Here is a 17,383-nt window from a genome sequence, read left to right as displayed (position 1 = left end):
TCTTAAAAGACCTAAGGGTAGTAGTAATGGAGCACTGCCGAAATTTAGTTGAGATTGAGGGCCTTGTGGGATTGGATTCCCTGGAGCTGTTGAGAATAGTGGTTTGTGCATCATTAATACAAATATCGGAACTGTCTGACTTGAAAAAACTAAGGGAATTAGAAATCCTGAGCTGTGATAAATTATGTTGGATTGTAGGCCTTGAGAATTTGACACTTTTGGAACTACTGAACCTGCATAATTGTGCATTAATGGAAAAATTACCAGATCTCTCTAACTTGAGAAACTTGAAGTATTTTGATGCTACCGGGTGCGAGATACTAACGGAGATTCAAGGCCTCGATAGATTGGAATCCTTGGAGTCCTTGATTCTTTGGAGGTGCTCGTCTATGGAAAGATTACCAGATCTCTCCAACTTGAGAAACTTGAAGTATTTCGATGCTAGCTGGTGCGAGAAACTAACGGAGATTCAAGGCCTCGATAGATTGGAACCCTTAGAGTTCTTGGACCTTTCACAGTGCTCGTCTATGGAAAGATTACCAGATCTCTCCAACTTGAGAAACTTGAAGTATTTCGATGCTGGGAGGTGCGAGAAACTAACGGAGATTCAAGGCCTCGATAGATTGGAATCCTTGGAGTCCTTGAACCTTTCGGGGTGCTCGTCTATGGAAAGATTACCAGATCTCTCCAACTTGAGAAACTTAAAGCATTTAAAAGCTAGCTGGTGCGAGAAACTAACGGAGATTCAAGGCCTCGATAGATTGGAATCCTTGGAGTCCTTGAACCTTTCAGGGTGATGGTCTATGGAAAGATTACCAGATCTCTCCAACTTGAAAATTTTGAAGAATCCTTCACACCTTTGCTTGAAGCTAACCAAGATTCAAGGCCTCGACAGATGGGATCCTTAGAGTTCTTGGTTGGATTTGAGGTGCAGTATGGGACAGATCTGTCAAACTTGAGTTACTTGAAAAACTGAGAACTTTGACATGGCAGGAAGAAAAGGAGTCATGTGGGAATCATCATCTCCAAGAGGATTTGAAGTGTCTGCAACCTACGATTGAGATGGGGAAGAACAAGTCTCAGGTATAGAGAGGAGGGCTCTTGTTCATCTCTGTAAACCAGAGAAGTTTGAGCTCTTGAAGATGGAACAAAAGACCAGGGGAAGAAGGGAGCGAAAGTGATCTGGAAACAGAGATTTCTGCTTCAGATGTGCAGCCAAACCAAGAGGGAAAGGGGAGTGATGGGGGAGCTTGAATTTCAGGTTCCAGGTACCTCTCTCTTCACCTTTGTTCTTTGCAACTCTATCTTCATGCTATTCTAATTGTGATGATTCATTTACCCCAAAAATATATATATATATATATATATTTGTGATGATTCACATTTGTTTTTCTTTTAATTTTTTCATTTACTATGGTAGATAATATGAATTAATCCTAACAGCATGAGGGGTATTGTGTATTTAACAAAATCAGAGTCCACTCTACTTGGAGGATTTTTTATTTGGAGGACAGCGACTGGAAGAAACCCATTGACACAGAGCCCACATTCATTCAGTTGGCTGCCCAAGTGACATTCCTGAAATACAACCTCTGTTCATATCATACGATCTGCAGGTAAAAAATCAATCAAAGCATCTCTATACATATAAGGACTCCTCTCACAACAAACCTGAGTAGATCCTTCTTGTTTTTTTATTTTTTCTTGTGCATGTGGGAGCGAGCTTCAATTTTAGTTGTAGCCACATTGGTTACAAGAACTGTAACCATGGCACTCATTCTGTTTCATGGAAACTAAGGTGGGGCTGAAAATTTGTTGGCATATAGATCCCAACATGGTTCTAAGTATCAGTATGGGGCGATATGTACCGGTTTTGCTAGTCACCGATATCGATATCGTGCCGATACCGTATCGGTAGCATGATACAGACAAGGGGTAAAATGGTTAGAAAACTCATTTTTAAGGAGATTCAGGGGTAATTTTGTCCAATACAGCTGATCCAGTGCGATACCGTATCGGAATCGTATCGTTATTGCAGGTTATCGATACTTGTTCCGATACCGTGCACTAAAACCATGGATCCCAAGATCCCCTATTCACATGTCAAGTTTCAGCCCAATCAAAGTTAGCCAAGTAGCAAAACAAAATTCAGGACTACAGTAGGGTACATGGATATAAACAATAGGGTATATAGATGGAAAAGTAAATGTTGAATTTGTGGCTGAAATTTGACACATGGCTAAGCTAGAAAATTTTTTATATCCGATGGTCAAATTTGTCATATCATTCTTCCATGTGGCAAAATATTGATGATTACAAATTCCCTATCTGTGAAACTTTTCAGCTGTTCGACGCATGCCTAGAGTTCCAGGCAGCCGTCTAAGCAAACCAACTAGTAAGCCTTATTAAATGGAAGTTCTGATGAAAAACTATTAGAGGCAGAATTAGAGTCCACTCGATATGAAGATTTATAACAGTAGTTTATTTTTATGGACTTATTATAATGCTTCTATTTTTGTATTCTTTATGTATCTGAATGACTCATATAATCCATAATGCAATGTCTTTTTGGGATGGGTTTGATGTTGAAAAAGAGACTAGGTATGATTTAGACTTTTCAGAATATATTGTGTGAATGTGAACTGTGATTTCTGAGTTTACTTGTGACTTTATGTTGAGCAATTTTTGTGTTTTTATTTTGATTTTGTAGTAGATGGTAGAGATAGATTTCTGTTTTTTGTTTGTAGGACTTGAACCCACCCACCATATTTGGTACACAAGCCACATGCTCTACCTGTTGAGCTAAGAAGGCAATGAAAGAAGCCAACATATATTTTTTAGTAGATAAGATGTTTTAGCGTCCTATCATGAAGCATGGCGTATGGATTCTTATTATATATGGGTCAGATATGGTTCTACTTCTGAATCCAAGTTGGATCCAAGTGAGAATACAGTTTAATGCCTGAAAATTTGCTTTTGGAAGTGGCACATCCAAGCTTTTACGAATTATGATCATGCATATGTTTGGGGATACGATGCCTTGTATTCCGTCGCTTGGTTTGTGGATTGATTCCAAAAGACTGTTAAGAGGTTGTAGGCTTTGAGACTTTGAGAATTTGGTCCACTTACACATTAATCTACTGTACTGGGCCAAGGCATTTATGCTTAATTTACAATTCTCTGTGTCCTATTTCTCTGTAAGAATTTGCGTTTGTCACTTTTTTAATTATTATGAGATAGAAACTTAATCATGCCCAGAGTATGCACATGTGTATGTAAATAGATTTCATCTTTTCTTGTTCTAGGATAAGAAGAAAACCATTCAACCAGTGGAAGGATCAGAGGTGAAAAGAGAAGAGACCATGGAGAAATAGGAGAGAATACGTTCAAGCTATTTGAGAGGCAATCAAATTGGACACCAAGGCAATTGATCTAGGAGACAGACCACCCTGAAGTATGTTTTCTGATCTCCATTTTTTTTTTTTCTTAAATTGATTCTTGCTTTTCAAACATCAGTTGTGTCCCTTGGTGTTCCTATCTAGTTTTATTTCTTGAAGGCATATTACTGAGCCCTGTTGATTAGATCATTGATAAAATTTTAGTGATGGAATCTTCTTTACTCTGTTTATAGAGATGCACAGTTACTACTTTGCTTGATGAGAATGGTGTCTCCTTATGAGGTTGAGGAAAGAAGCTATGGAGCTCCATGTAGAAGGCCATCATGTGGAATATCTGGAGGAAAAAAAAAATTTCAGAGTTCTTAAGGTTTGCAGAATGAGCATATCCTATACACAGCTGTGGAAAACTTTCTTTGTATAATGTGCAATACTACAGTTCCAATGTCTAAGAGAATGATGGGTGGACCGAAAATGTCTTGGGAAGAAGTGGTGTGTAAAGATATGGATTGAGATTAATGATAAATAGGAGATTAGACCTGTATGCCCCATATGTAGAGCAGTGACCAACTTAGCCACCATGCAAGATTGTGATAGTAGGTTTAGAAAACAATCTATAGGGCAAGATCTCTTAGGACTTTTTGAGAAAATTTGGTTATGAGAAGTAAATGGTGATTCAGGGGAATTGGAGGTCTCTAGTATTAAAACTGATAAGGGAATGGGTTGGCCTTACAGACTCATGAGTCTTTTTATTTGTGTATAGGTTTGTTTTCTTGAGTAGGGTTTTTGTAGTGTCTAGTAAAGGGTTGGAATGACTTCAGAAACTTTTAAAAGGATGCTACTGGGTAGTGGGAAGTATAGGAGGTAAACATGGTGATGGTTTGTGCCTAAGTGACTCAATGGAATATTTTTGGGTTTCCATTATGATTATATAAATTTCTCTTGATATTGCTGGATGACATATATCTTAAGAATAGCAAATCCTGAGCCATTTTTCTTTCACACTGTTGACTAATCGGCATCTCATGGTATGGGGTTTGTCTTTGCTCCAAACTTATCGGAATGACCTGCCTTGATAAGCTTATCTAGGCAGCCCAAATATTTGTCATATGGGAGATCTGATGGGGCCCAAATTTTGTGGACACTAGACCCCAAGGTCCCATGCTTACATGTAATATTTCATCCCAAACAGAGTTTGCCAAGTGGCAATATAGAGGTTTGAAAATCAGGATCATGAGAGAATGCATAATAGTGGTCGAAGTACCATACTGGCGCATGGACATACATGCCAAAGCAAAGAGCATATTTGATTAAATTAGACTTTAAATTTTGACCTGGATAATCCAAGGTAAGGATTAGCTATCTAATAGTTAGAATTGCCACATTATTATTCCACATGGCACAATGAGATTAGTCTGCCATGATTAACTTATCAAGGCCAAATGGTTCTAATCATACTGTTTCCTTGGATCATCTAAAATGCTTTTGCATGGCATGATGAGATTTTCAATAACTCCCAAAAACTTGATTTGGGGTTTCTTAACTTCAAGATAATCCTAATTTTGCATACTTTACAACCATTTTGACTGGTGTAAAGGCTAAAGAATTCGGCTCCTTGATTCCTATGTCTTATTTGGAACCACCTCCTTAATTATTAAATTTTTTTTTTAATTAGTAACAAACTAACATAGTAGAATATCTGTTGATGAGAGTGAAATGCAGATTAATCAAGGGTTTTTTTATTTGCTTAGACTATGATTCACAAATGTTCTTGTCTTTGCAGCAATTTTTGAAAGATCTTCTCAAAGACCTTTGCATCTACAACAAGAAGAGAACAAATGAAGGAGAACCTACAAGTTAAAACCGAATTATAAGAGATCAGGAGAGGAAGCAAATCCCAAGTGAATTGGCTTAAGTTAATCCTTCAGACTGAGAAAAACACCATGAGAATCACCTCTCTGTTTTGTTTCTTCAAAGATTCAATCTCCATTGATATTTGCTTACAGTGAAATACAAAAGTAGAAAGATGATCTTCAATTATGGGTTTCTAGGCTTTCTTTCTTATGTTCACTTAACAGTTTCATTTGTAGCAAAACTGGCATTGACTCTCCTGAAACAATACAATATTGTAACCCTTGTAAATTGGAAGAAAAGTAGAGTACAGGATACATGTGGGCATGATTCACTTCTAAGAAGATTAAAGTTACCTAAGGATTGAAAAAGTTTTTGAAGAGCAAAAGCACATCCAAGGTAAGCCAATGTGGTTTAAATGAACCATCAAATTTGATGATGCTCATGCCAGGAATTTCCAGCTTTCGAGCCAACCAAACAATCAAAATGTGTTAAAAAAAAAACCTCGTTTTGAGCTTCACCCTATCCACCTTCCTCATGGCCTGAAAGTTATTTCATCACACCCAAGGGAGCACTGGGTTTAGGATTGGTTAAATATTCTTGTTCCTTAAACTAACCATGAAACGTTTTAGAGTTTTCACATTTTGAGCTAAGCCTGTCATCTTTTGGAACTCAAAATTGTCTCAACTTTGGTAACTGACATCAAGAAAGGGAAAATCTTAATGTAACATCTTAACATAGAGATCAGAAACAAAGTAAGGCTTACAATTCAGTCTAGCCCCCTGACAGAAGACTAATAATTGATAGGATACTAAAAGAAAACTCTTGCAATTAATTACTTCAAATGAACTCTCACATATCTTATTTCGGGAAAATTTTCTTTCTGCATTACCCTGGATTTCTGGACAAACTACAACTAAAACAGCACCAGTATCTGAAATTCTGAATGATCATATACATTCCTGCCGCTAAGGATTCCCAAATTTTTTTTTTCCTTCACATGGAATGCCACTAATGTTAAGGTCCAGAAGGAAAAAAGACACAATGCCTAAAATTAATGCAATACTTAATGTACAAGATGAATGGTAAATTTAGGATCAAAACCAATTCTCATACATTGAGGGGATGATTGAATTGACTTTGAAATTTCATAAGTGACCCATCCAAACCATTAAAACTAAAATAGCAAAAAAAAAAAAAAAAACTTTATTTAATTCGATGTTTTTATAAGGGCTCAGAATTTGAACAAATGGTAAAAAATATGGTCAAACATTTCCAGAACAACAAAGAAGCAAACACACACGGTATAGGTTTTAAATATTAAAATTTGAAAAAAAATATATAGGGAAAATGAAAATATATTAATATTTGATATGTGGGCCATCATAAACCTTTATAATTAATTTATTGTGAATCAAGGTTTTAATTTAAAAAAATACTATATTTTGAATGTAAACGTAAGACATGTTTAATGTTATTTTTGTTTTTTCTTATGTTTTTTTATTGCTTCATTGCGATGAATTGGGAAAGTAACAAAAAAAATACAATTTAAAACGTGTTTTAACTAAAAATAAATAAATACAATTTATCAGTGAAATTGGACTATGACATATGCCTCATGAAAATGGCTATTTGTCCAAATGCCCCTTTACAACTTTTCTAATTGCACATTCCCCTCTACTTTTAAAACAACGTAGCACTTTGGCTCCTACCGTTAACGTTAGATGTTAGTTTCAGGGTATCTAATGACCAAAATGCCCTTCTGATAAAAACCCACTAAAATTTAAAAATAAAATGACCAAAATGCCTTTCTGATAAAAACCCACCAAAATTTAAAAATAAAACGACTAAAATGCCCTCATCTTCTGGAAATGGTTTAGGGGTTGAAACTGAAAATCAAAAACCCTAAACCATTGGGGAAGATGAACCATAAAATCAAACTTCCAAAACTGAAAATCAAACCTCCAAAATTGAAGTTGCAGTGAAGAAAGAGTTGTCGTTAGTTGTTACTTGTTAGGGTCACTGATTATTATTTGTTCTGGTGACGAAAATGATGGATGTCACACCTAGCATACCTCTCTCTCTCTCGATCTCGATCTCGATCTCTCCGTGTAACTTAGAACCTTCTCTATCTTTTAGTCTTTTTAGATTTACATCATACATAAATGCAATCCGTATGTATGACTGTAAAATAGGACCCCATACCAACGATTGGAACTTGGGAGTCTTGGGCACGGTTGGATTCTGATAAGTGTTCAATGGATCAAGTTCGGATTAGATCCCAACATTTCTTCCAATCCAATTGCGGTGAAAGCTCTCCAATATTACAACTGTTTTGTTTATTGCTATCGGAATTGGTAGTTCGTTGTTATTCTTCAACGTTCTCCAATTGAAGAATATATATCGTACAAGATTGAAGTGAACTAGTCAATCTATGTCCTGCTTGAACACCGCATATATATGATATGAAGAAGTTGAGTTCAACAATGATACGCCTAGCTGTAATACCGCGTGCAATATATATGATGAGATGAGGCTGGGTTAGATGGTTAGGGATATCGAATGTGTCACATGTGGAGTTTGAGTTAGGTTAGAACTAAACATGTGATATGGATGTGCTCTTAGAGATAATGTTCATGTCGATCGATACGTCCTAACCCACAAATTTCTTCACTGCAACTTCAATTTTAGAGGTTTGATTTTAGGGTTCATCTTTTCCAAATGGTTTAGGGTTTGATTTTCAGTTTCAAACCCTAAACCATTTGGAGAAGATGAGGGCACTTTGGTCATTTTATTTTTAAATTTTGGTGGATTTTTATCATAAGAACATTTTGGTCATTAGATATCCTAAAACTAACATCTAACATTCCAAATTAACGATAGGGACCAAAGTGCTACATTGTTTTGAAAGTATGGGGAGTTTGGAATTAGAAAAGTTGTAAGAGGGTATTTGGACAAATGAGCACATTAGGGGGGCATTTGTCATAAACCCTATAGTTATTTTAATAGATCTGTGATTCCATGTATTACAATGTACAAAACAATATATAAAAATTAATAGAAAATCTTTAAAAAGAATCATATTATCTTAACTTAAAAAATTATAAAAAAAAAAATATTTTTGATTAAAAAAAAGAAGAAAATACAAAGATATATTTCAAACATTTTATTACCATAAGACTGCTAAACAAATTGAATAAGAATTGATCAGAGGATTCTCATGCTCGTAATTTCGTAAAGAATTCAAATTCTCCTAAATCAATATAAATGCAGATAGAATAAAAATTTTCAAAAATCCGTTGACATCCTTAAGTGGGAGGATGTTTGCCCAACCCAAGAGACAACCAACGTGAAAAAGGACTTCTCACCTGAACCCAAGAGACAGCGAACGTGAAAAGCACCTTCTCAGCCAGAACATTCGGATTCCATGATTTTATTCGCAAGTAAGTCCCTGGGATACACCCGGGGCTGGGAGACGACATGCATATCATCGACATTGGTGAACTTGACAAGAAACAGATCCTCACCTCCGGGTGCATCGCGATGTGTGCTAAGGTGTGTATCATGCCAGCGTTGGATGTGCTCTGGACAAAGAAAAAATTGGCAACGAAAATAATGACTTGAGTTTTGACGTCAAATCAATCCAACAAATTTTGATCGAAACATTTCATCCTCCCATTTGTCGAATCAAGCAGCTTTCAAGATTGTTTCTTAATCAGGCTCTGCAATCGAAGAGTGAAGATTTTGCTTAGAACCAAAGAAACTTTCTTCTTTCAGTGTCCCGATAAAACTACTTCTCAATGGCAGCCCGATCTGTGTCCTTATCTGTTTGGAGTTATGAAGTATTCCTGAACTTCGGGGGTATAGATAGTCGTATCAGTACCTTTACCGGCGACCTCTACAATGCCCTAGATGCCGCTGGAATTCACACTTTCATAGACGACGTTCAACTCCGCATTGGGGAGGAGATCCGCCCAGAGCTACTCTCTGCGATCCAGAAGTCGAGAATCTCGATCCCCATCTTCTCCAAGAACTACGCGTCAAGCAAATGGTGTCTCAACGAGCTCGTCAAGATCGTTGAATACAGGAAAACCATGAATCAACTTGTCCGGTCCATCTTCTACGATGTTGATCCCGCGGACGTCTGTCACCACACTGGGAGCTACGCTGAGGCTCTTCAGGAACACAACAAACGTTTCGATCAGAAAATCATTGACGAGTGGAAAAAGGCTCTGACAGATGTTGGGGGATTGAAGGGATGGGTTTTGAAGGACATCGATGGAGGGTAAGTCCGTTTAACACTCCCTACTATGCTGTTTCTTTTTCTTCTGAATATTCCCGATTCGAGCAGGGTACGGTTGAGTAAGGATTTGTCCTTACAAATTTATGTTACATGACAAACAAACAAGTAGGGATAGTAAAAGCATTTAGAGAAAAGGAAAATGAAATAAGAATATTGGATTAACTTCTTTATGTATTTGGAACATTTTTCCCTGGGGCATGCGTATATTAGGATTGTGAAAATGGATTAGCGGTAGATTGGAAGGGATCGATGTATATTGAGTATTTATTTTTTGTCATCTTTGTTAGTCTGGAAATCCAAGTTTGCATAGCCATGGCTGACCAACTGTCTATTTAACACAATGAATTACTCCTTAGTTCGTCTCAAGTAGGTTTTTTATCTTTAGATGGAGCTTGGTCATTTAGAGATAGGTGTTCTTCTTGCTAGTCGCATGGAGCTGCAGCAAATCATTTTTCTCTCAGATTGCCAAGTTATTATATCTTCCCTCTTTTCTTTTCTTTTTTGGTTACAGATATCTTCCCTCTTAGAGCGTCTTCTACAGTAGATTGGACTACATATGTCATTTTAGATGATGTTAGGGCTTTATTGCCCCCAATTCTCTTCTGTTCTTTTCAAATTTGTTCCTTGCAAATTAAATGTGTTGAGGCTCACCAACTTGCTGTCAGGCTTCAAACCTATTTCTTTCCAATGTATGGTGGCTAATCCCCCTCCCCCCCCCCCCCCCTTCCTCTTGTAATTTCTGCTCTCCACTGGGACTTTTTCCAACCGGGTGTTTTCTCTTAGTAAATCAGGGTAGTGTTCTACTGAAAAAAGAAATTATGCATGCACTCCCTGTACTTTGTCTTAAATGCAAATTGACCCAAGGTTCCAAAAATGAAAGAGTATACCCCCTGTGCTTTCAAAACCATGCTAAATTAACAGTCCGTTAGCAAGTAAACGTTAAGTGATGGTGTGGCTTTAAACCGGACACAAAATGACTAATTTACCCTTAGATACCCACTCCTTAGGTTAGTGGGTATCGAAGGGTAAATTAGTCATTTCGTGTCCGATTTAAAACCACGTCATCACTTAACGTTTACTTGGTAACGGACTGTTAGTTTAGCATGGTTTGAAAGTACAGGGGTATACTCTTTCATTTTTTGAAACCTTGGGTCAATTTGCATTTAAAGCAAAATAAAGGGCGTGTACACATAATTTTCCCAAAAAAATGTAGCAACAACTAAATCTCAAATTTCCAGTTTCACATGACTTCACAGCTCCATCAAATAACACAAATACTTTAAATCCAAACACAAAATTGAAATGTATCACTCACTCACCTTAGTAATCCAGTTTTAGGTTCATAGAACTTCAATTTCTGAAGTAGCCCAATAATCTCTCAATTCATCTTTCAATTGAAAATCCAGCATCAATTCCCTCTTCTTTTCTCTATGATTTCAGCCACTATTTGCAAACAGCCACTCAATTCCATATTCAATTGATAGTTCCCCATCTTTGTTCTCTTCTTCCAACTTCTTCTTTTCTCCAAGTCTCAAAAACTCCAGCAGGAATCCAACATTTTGCCCTTCTTAGCAATTCTAGGAGTGTGGGGGTCTTTATGGTCAATTTGAATGGGCATAAATGCCCATCTAACAATAATTAATACTAGTCATGCATGTGCTCGGCCGTGCATAAAAACTTATACCTTTATTTAATTCATTCTTTTATCCCTTACCTAACAACTAACCATGATTAGCTCTAGGAATAGTGGGATCATCTCTTGGATTCACAAGTATTGAAAAATCTGGGTCACACCATGGTTGCCCATGGGAACCTTATTGTAGCCCAATTAGGATTTCGTATAAATTGTTTGCCAAACCCTCTCTTTTCTTGTCCCATAAGAATTATGAGATCAACAAGAATAGGGAAAAACATCTCTTTTCCATCCCGTGGAAAAAGAGATTCATCCTATACCCGAATGCACAACGGAAAATAGATCGATTCGGATTTCTTTCATGATTATCAAATAATTAATAGCCCTTAACGCATAAAATAAACATCAAGATTTGCTAACATGTAGAGCCTCAAGTATTGCTTCTCCTCCAAATAATGGTTTTTCCCCTAATGAGCTCTTCAAGAAAGTCCAAACTTGAATCTTCTTGATGCAGTAAAAGATCTTCAAGCCAAACCCAAATTTCTTCTCCAAAACCCAAACAAGTCTCACAACTCAAGAGAACAAGAAAGCAAGGGAGAAGAGAGAGGAGAGAGAGAGAGAGAGACAGAGAGACAGAGGGCGAATTTTCCAGAGTGGGGGCAGAAAATTCATCTAGGCTTCAATGTTTTGCGTCCCCTAGTGGTGTGTTTAAATAGAATACACTCCTAGTGAGAGTCTGACACTCTCTCTCCTATTTGACTTAAAACCCTGCTGGACTTCTAATTAATGAAGAAGCAGAATCTAAAAGGAAAATAAAATAATTAAAATTTTATCTATAATGGACCTATAATTAAATGTTGCATCAAACCCATTTAAGATTAAACAAATTAATTATTAATTAGAAAATCCCAGAAATACTCATGCATAACAATTATGCACTAACCCTTCAGGCCTTCACTAACAACATCACCATCATGGAATCTGGGGCATGTACACTAGTACTGCCAAACCCCATTCCATGATAGATGTCCGTATCGAAGCGTCTGTGTACATGATCGGAATCCGCAAAACACGATTAAACAATTTAATCAAAATAATAAATATAATATATCATTTTCTGTGAAAATATATTTTGCAAAACCACTTACAAAATGGTACATGATCTTGATTCTCATCCGACCATCGACAAACTACCTCCCATTGATGTTCCTCAATTGAGCAATGGAGACCATATTGAGTGACTCTTTCACTCACATAATATTTACGCATTCCCAGAACACCAGCTTTAGTTCTCTTAAACTGTAGTCATTGGTGAACCAAAGAATATATTCACGTCATGCAGTAACAAGACCCTCTCAGGTATAAGGTCTTGGTGACACATGTCTATCCCAAATCTACATCTGGTAGTAATACAAGAGGGAATCAATAAAATAAGATTCTTCGCCAATACACACTTGTGTGTATTCGCAGTCGTACCCAGACATCAACATATCTAGATATACCTAATGCGACGACCATATGATAAGAGTTGTCTAACCCAAACCCTAGTCGTGACTACCAATTTAAAGTGAAACTTATGGACATACATTGCTCAAAAAGTTTATATCATGTGTGATCATATTGAACAAAAGTGTATAAAATGTTTAATAATAAACCGGATTGAACAGAATTTGATGGACACATATATCCAACATTAGCATGGTCAAAGCTACATTAAACCTAATTATTAGAACTCTTTTATTTTTTTGGTTGAATTATTAGAACTCTTGACACCTCATTAAGAGTTGCTAGGTGGTTGGCCTTAAAAATGCCACCACTTATAATCTCATACATGATGCTGCCGCATAGCCTCCACTAAACCCATGTTATCTTAATAAATTAATCTGCACTTACACTGTATAAAACATGTATATGATGTACTATTCACATAGTGTATAAGATATAAAATGAATCCGTATACTATACACCATATGTATACATTAATGTATTATATCAAACAATCACAACATGAATAATAATAAAACAATGCACATGACATTATAATTATAAATTGTTACATCTCACATTAAAATAATATAAAATAACAAAAACAAAATATAACATATTAAATAAATCAAATGCCTATGCATTCGACCGTGAAAATAATTACAATTATGCCATTGCATACTAAATGATAATATAATACAAACAAATTCATATGGAATAAGCTAAATAACATCAAACTACTCCTATGGTGATGTAAATAATAATAAAATATTCACAGGAGCAATAAAATACTCATAACCATCCAAAATAATATTACAATAATCATGTGACAAATGTGGGGTGTTACATTTATGGTTCCTTTCTCTTTTTGTATAATTTGTCTTCTCTCCAACTAATTTCTTGTTGATTTGAATTGGACAGGAATGAAGAAGCATTAGTACAATTAGTTGTTGCAATAGTTTCCAATGAATTGGAAAAAGATTCGCTGATTGTTTCTGATGACCTACTTGGAATCCAGTATCATGTAGAAAAAGTGAGAAACTTATTAAACATTAAACCAGATGATGTAAAGATCGTGGGAGTGTGGGGGCTAGGTGGGATTGGCAAGACAACTATCGCCAAGGTTGTCTACAATGAAATTTCACATCACTTTGAAGGATATAGTTTTCTTGAAAATGTTCGAGAGACTTCTCTTATCTCACTTATCCATTTGCAAGAGCAACTTCTCCATGATGTATTGAAAGGAGCAAAATTGAACTTCCCTAATGAAGGCAGAGGAATTAAAATGATCAAGGAAAGACTTCGCGGTAAGAAAGTTCTTATTGTTCTTGATGATGTAAATAAAAAATCTCAATTAGATGCATTAGTCGGGGAGCGTGATTGGCTTGGTTCGGGAAATAGGATTATAATCACAACAAGAGATGAAAGTATCTTTGTTCATCATGAAGTGGATGGGAAATATGAGCCCCCTGAAATGGATCCAAATCAATCTCTTCAACTATTTTCCAGGTGTGCCTTCAAAAAGGACCAAACACCAGAGGAGTATCTAGATCTCTCAAAAGACATAGTTAAGAAAACTAGAGGGCTTCCCTTGGTTCTTAAGGTTATAGGTTCATCTTTATTAGGCATGGAAAAATCAGTATGGCAAGAAACACTGGAGATGTTGCATAATCATCCTCTTGATGATGAAGTTTTGGAAAAGTTGAAAATAAGTTATGATGGGTTAAAGGATTTTGAGAAAGAAATATTTCTTGATATCACATGCTTTTTCAATGGAATGGATAAAAATATTGCATGTTTGATATGGACACAACGTAAGTTTTACCCTAACGAAGGAATTAAGGTTCTCTGCCAAAGGTCTTTGGTGAAGATTGGTGAAAATAATGAACTAAAGATGCATGATCTACTTAAAGATCTTGGAAAGGAAATCATTCGTAGAGAAAACCTCAAGGTGCCCGGTAGGCGTAGTAGGTTGTGGTCTCATGAGGAAGCATTGCATATATTGGAGAAAGAAAAGGTAGGTTCTCTACAAATGGTCAGTACACCTTATTTTATGCTTCCAATTATTGTTAATGTTTTTAAGCATAAGCAAACCATATATTTTCACTGAAAGCAGTTGCCATTAAGAGAGAAAGTTTGATAGTCCTAATACCTATAACACATATGTTCATTCTTTCAGGTTTCATAAATTTGATATATGAATATTGTCTCTCTTTTTTTTTAAAAAAACTGAAATGTCATAAGAGGTTGGTGAACTTGTTGCCGCACAGTAGTGGTAGACATGGTGATGTCCACATTATAGAGTATCATGCACTCATTATTCAATGTTGAAGTTTCAGCCCAGTATGAACATATAAATAAAACATTGTTTAAAGTAACAACTATAAAAAATGCCAGAGACTTTCATTGTCTAATAAAAAAAGTCAAATGGTATTTTGCAATTTTCTTTCCGCCTTTGATGCAATACTATTGGTCCATATAACATGCTCCATTTGGGTTAAAATTTCAGAATAAGATTGGTTGGGGTCTTTTACAATGTTGGGTCACCAAGCCCAATGTTTGACAAGTGATCCATAGAGCACAAGATTTGACCCAACACCGTGAACATTAGAAATATGTCGTACTTGTCAAGGTTCTTGTGTACTTATTTAAATTTCTTTGTTTTAGGTAACGGATAAAGTTGAAGGGCTCTGCATTGACTTCGGAGGTAGTTGTAGTAACCAATGCCTTTTGAAGAGCAAAGGATTTACTAAAATGAGTTACTCCAAGTTGATTATGCACACTTTGTTCCAGACTCCGTGCTTTCTTTTTCGAAACTGATATGGTTGAGATGGAAAGGATGCCCTCTGGAATTTACATTAATGAATTTTCATCCAGTGAACCTGGTTGTTCTTGATCTGTCATATAGTTTTGTCACAAGTTACTGGAGGGGTTGGGAGCATATTAAGGTCTCTGAGAAATTTCTCTCTCTTTCTTTCTTTCTTTCTTTCTTTCTTTCTTTCTTTCTTTCTTCTTTTTTTTTTTTTTTTTTTTTGATGATGTAATCAATCATAAATTTCTTTAAAAAAAACTTCTCTGATAAGTTATTGTTTTTTTTTGGATGCAGGTGGCAAAGAGTCTAAAAATTCTGAATCTGACAGGGTGTCAACACCTATTAAAGACTCCAATACTAGCAAATCCTCGCTTGGAGGTCTTGATTCTTGAAAACTGTGAAAATCTGGCTGAAACGGATGAATCTTTCAATTACCTTGAGAAGTTAGTCACATTGAATATGAGGGGATGCACGGAACTAAGGGATCTCTTCCCGTATGGCATCCAGTGGGGATTGAAGTCTATCAGGAATCTCAACTTACATCAATGCCAAGGACTTAACAAGATACCTGATTCCATATGTCTTTTGAAAAACACTGGAGACTTTTGATGCCAGCTTTTGTTGTATCAAGGATGGGGGAATTCCAGATACCCCATAGGGTATCTACCCTCTTTGAAAATCTTGAGACTAGGTGGAAATGATTTTCAAAGCCTATCCGTGACAGTTTCTAACCTTTCCTTGCTCGAAACACTTGATTTACAGTTCTGCAACGAACTAGAATCGCTCCCAGAACTTCCTTCTACTTTGAAATATTTTAATGCTCTGAGATGCAAATCTTTGAAATCACTCCCAAGGCTTTCAAACCTGACAAATTTAGAGGTACTGTGCCTTGATGGTTGTGAGAATCTGGTGGAGATACCAGCATTGGTAGGGTTGAGAAATTTAGAGAGATTAAATCTTGATAATTGTCGGAGCTTAGCAAAGATTGAAGGTCTCGAAGGCTTGGACTCCCCTGTTCTGTTGACGATGATGAACTGCATATCAATAAGAAAAATTGGGAAAATATCGGGCTTGAGAAAACTGAAGGAATTAAGACTCGAACATTTCTCAATGTTATCTGAAATCGTGTGCCTTGAGGGACTGGACTCTCTGGAGCTGTTGACAACAAAGTGGTGCACACTCTTAAGCAAAATACCAAAATTGTCTGTCTTGAAAAAACTTTTGGTATTAGAAATAGAGAGCTGCGAGAGTTTACTCAAAATTGAGGGACTTATGGGATTGGATTCCTTGGAGCTGTTGACAATAAAGGACTGTAGATCATTAAGGAAAATTGGGAAAATATCCAACTTGAAAAGACTCGAGGAATTTAGTCCCAAGAATTGCTCAATGTTATCTGAGATTGAGGGCCTCGAGGGACTGGATTCCCTTGAGCTGTTGACGATGGAAAACTGTAAATCATTATTTAAAATAGGGAAACTGTCCAACTTGAAAAAACTGAAGGAATTAAGACTTGAAAATTTCCCAATGTTATCTGAGATTGAGGACCTTGAGGGACTGAACTCCTTGGAACCCTTGGTTTTTGCGTGCAAGTCTATGGAAAAATCACCAGATCTCTCCAACTCGACAAACTTGAAGCATTTAGAAGCTAGATGGTGCGCAAAACTAACGGAGATTCAAGGCCTCGATAGATTGGACTCCTTGGAGACCTTGAAATTTATGGGGTGTCGGTCGATGGAAAGATTACTGGATCTCTCCAACTTGAGAAACTTGAAGCGTTTATATGCTTGCAGCTGTGAAAAACTAATGGAGATTCAAGGCCTCGATAAATTGGAATCCTTGGAGTCGTTGGAGCTCCAGGTGTGCTCGTCTTTGGAAAGATTACAAGATCTCTCCAACTTGAGAAA

General features: G+C 36.5%; 2 protein-coding genes and 1 long non-coding RNA gene across 4 annotated transcripts in view; 2 read left to right on the top strand and 1 right to left on the bottom strand.

The window, feature by feature from the left end:
• LOC122651417 (disease resistance protein RPV1-like) overlaps positions 1 to 17,383 on the top strand; it is a 150,150-nt gene that overhangs the window by 131,881 nt on the left and 886 nt on the right. The gene's annotated exons all lie outside the window — the stretch shown is intronic.
• Positions 288 to 9,709, top strand: LOC122651427. The gene is made up of 3 exons (XR_006331456.1): positions 288 to 448; positions 587 to 775; positions 9,699 to 9,709. It is a non-coding gene; the product is annotated as an uncharacterized LOC122651427 (long non-coding RNA).
• Positions 5,836 to 17,383, bottom strand: part of LOC122651422 (DNA-binding protein S1FA-like) — a 35,274-nt gene continuing 23,726 nt past the window's right edge. The window contains exon 3 of one of the 2 annotated variants that reach the window (XR_006331451.1): positions 5,836 to 5,949. The gene's annotated coding sequence lies outside the window, so the exon portion shown is untranslated. Of the gene's footprint in view, positions 5,978 to 17,383 lie in introns of both variants that reach the window. The other variant, XM_043844804.1, reaches the window with a different exon arrangement.

This window comes from Telopea speciosissima, chromosome 2 (genome assembly GCF_018873765.1).
Source record: "Telopea speciosissima isolate NSW1024214 ecotype Mountain lineage chromosome 2, Tspe_v1, whole genome shotgun sequence".
NCBI classification, from domain to species: Eukaryota; Viridiplantae; Streptophyta; class Magnoliopsida; order Proteales; family Proteaceae; genus Telopea; species Telopea speciosissima.
The sequence above is the reverse complement of the archived record's forward strand: the minus strand, read 5'-3'. Positions and strand labels throughout refer to the sequence as shown.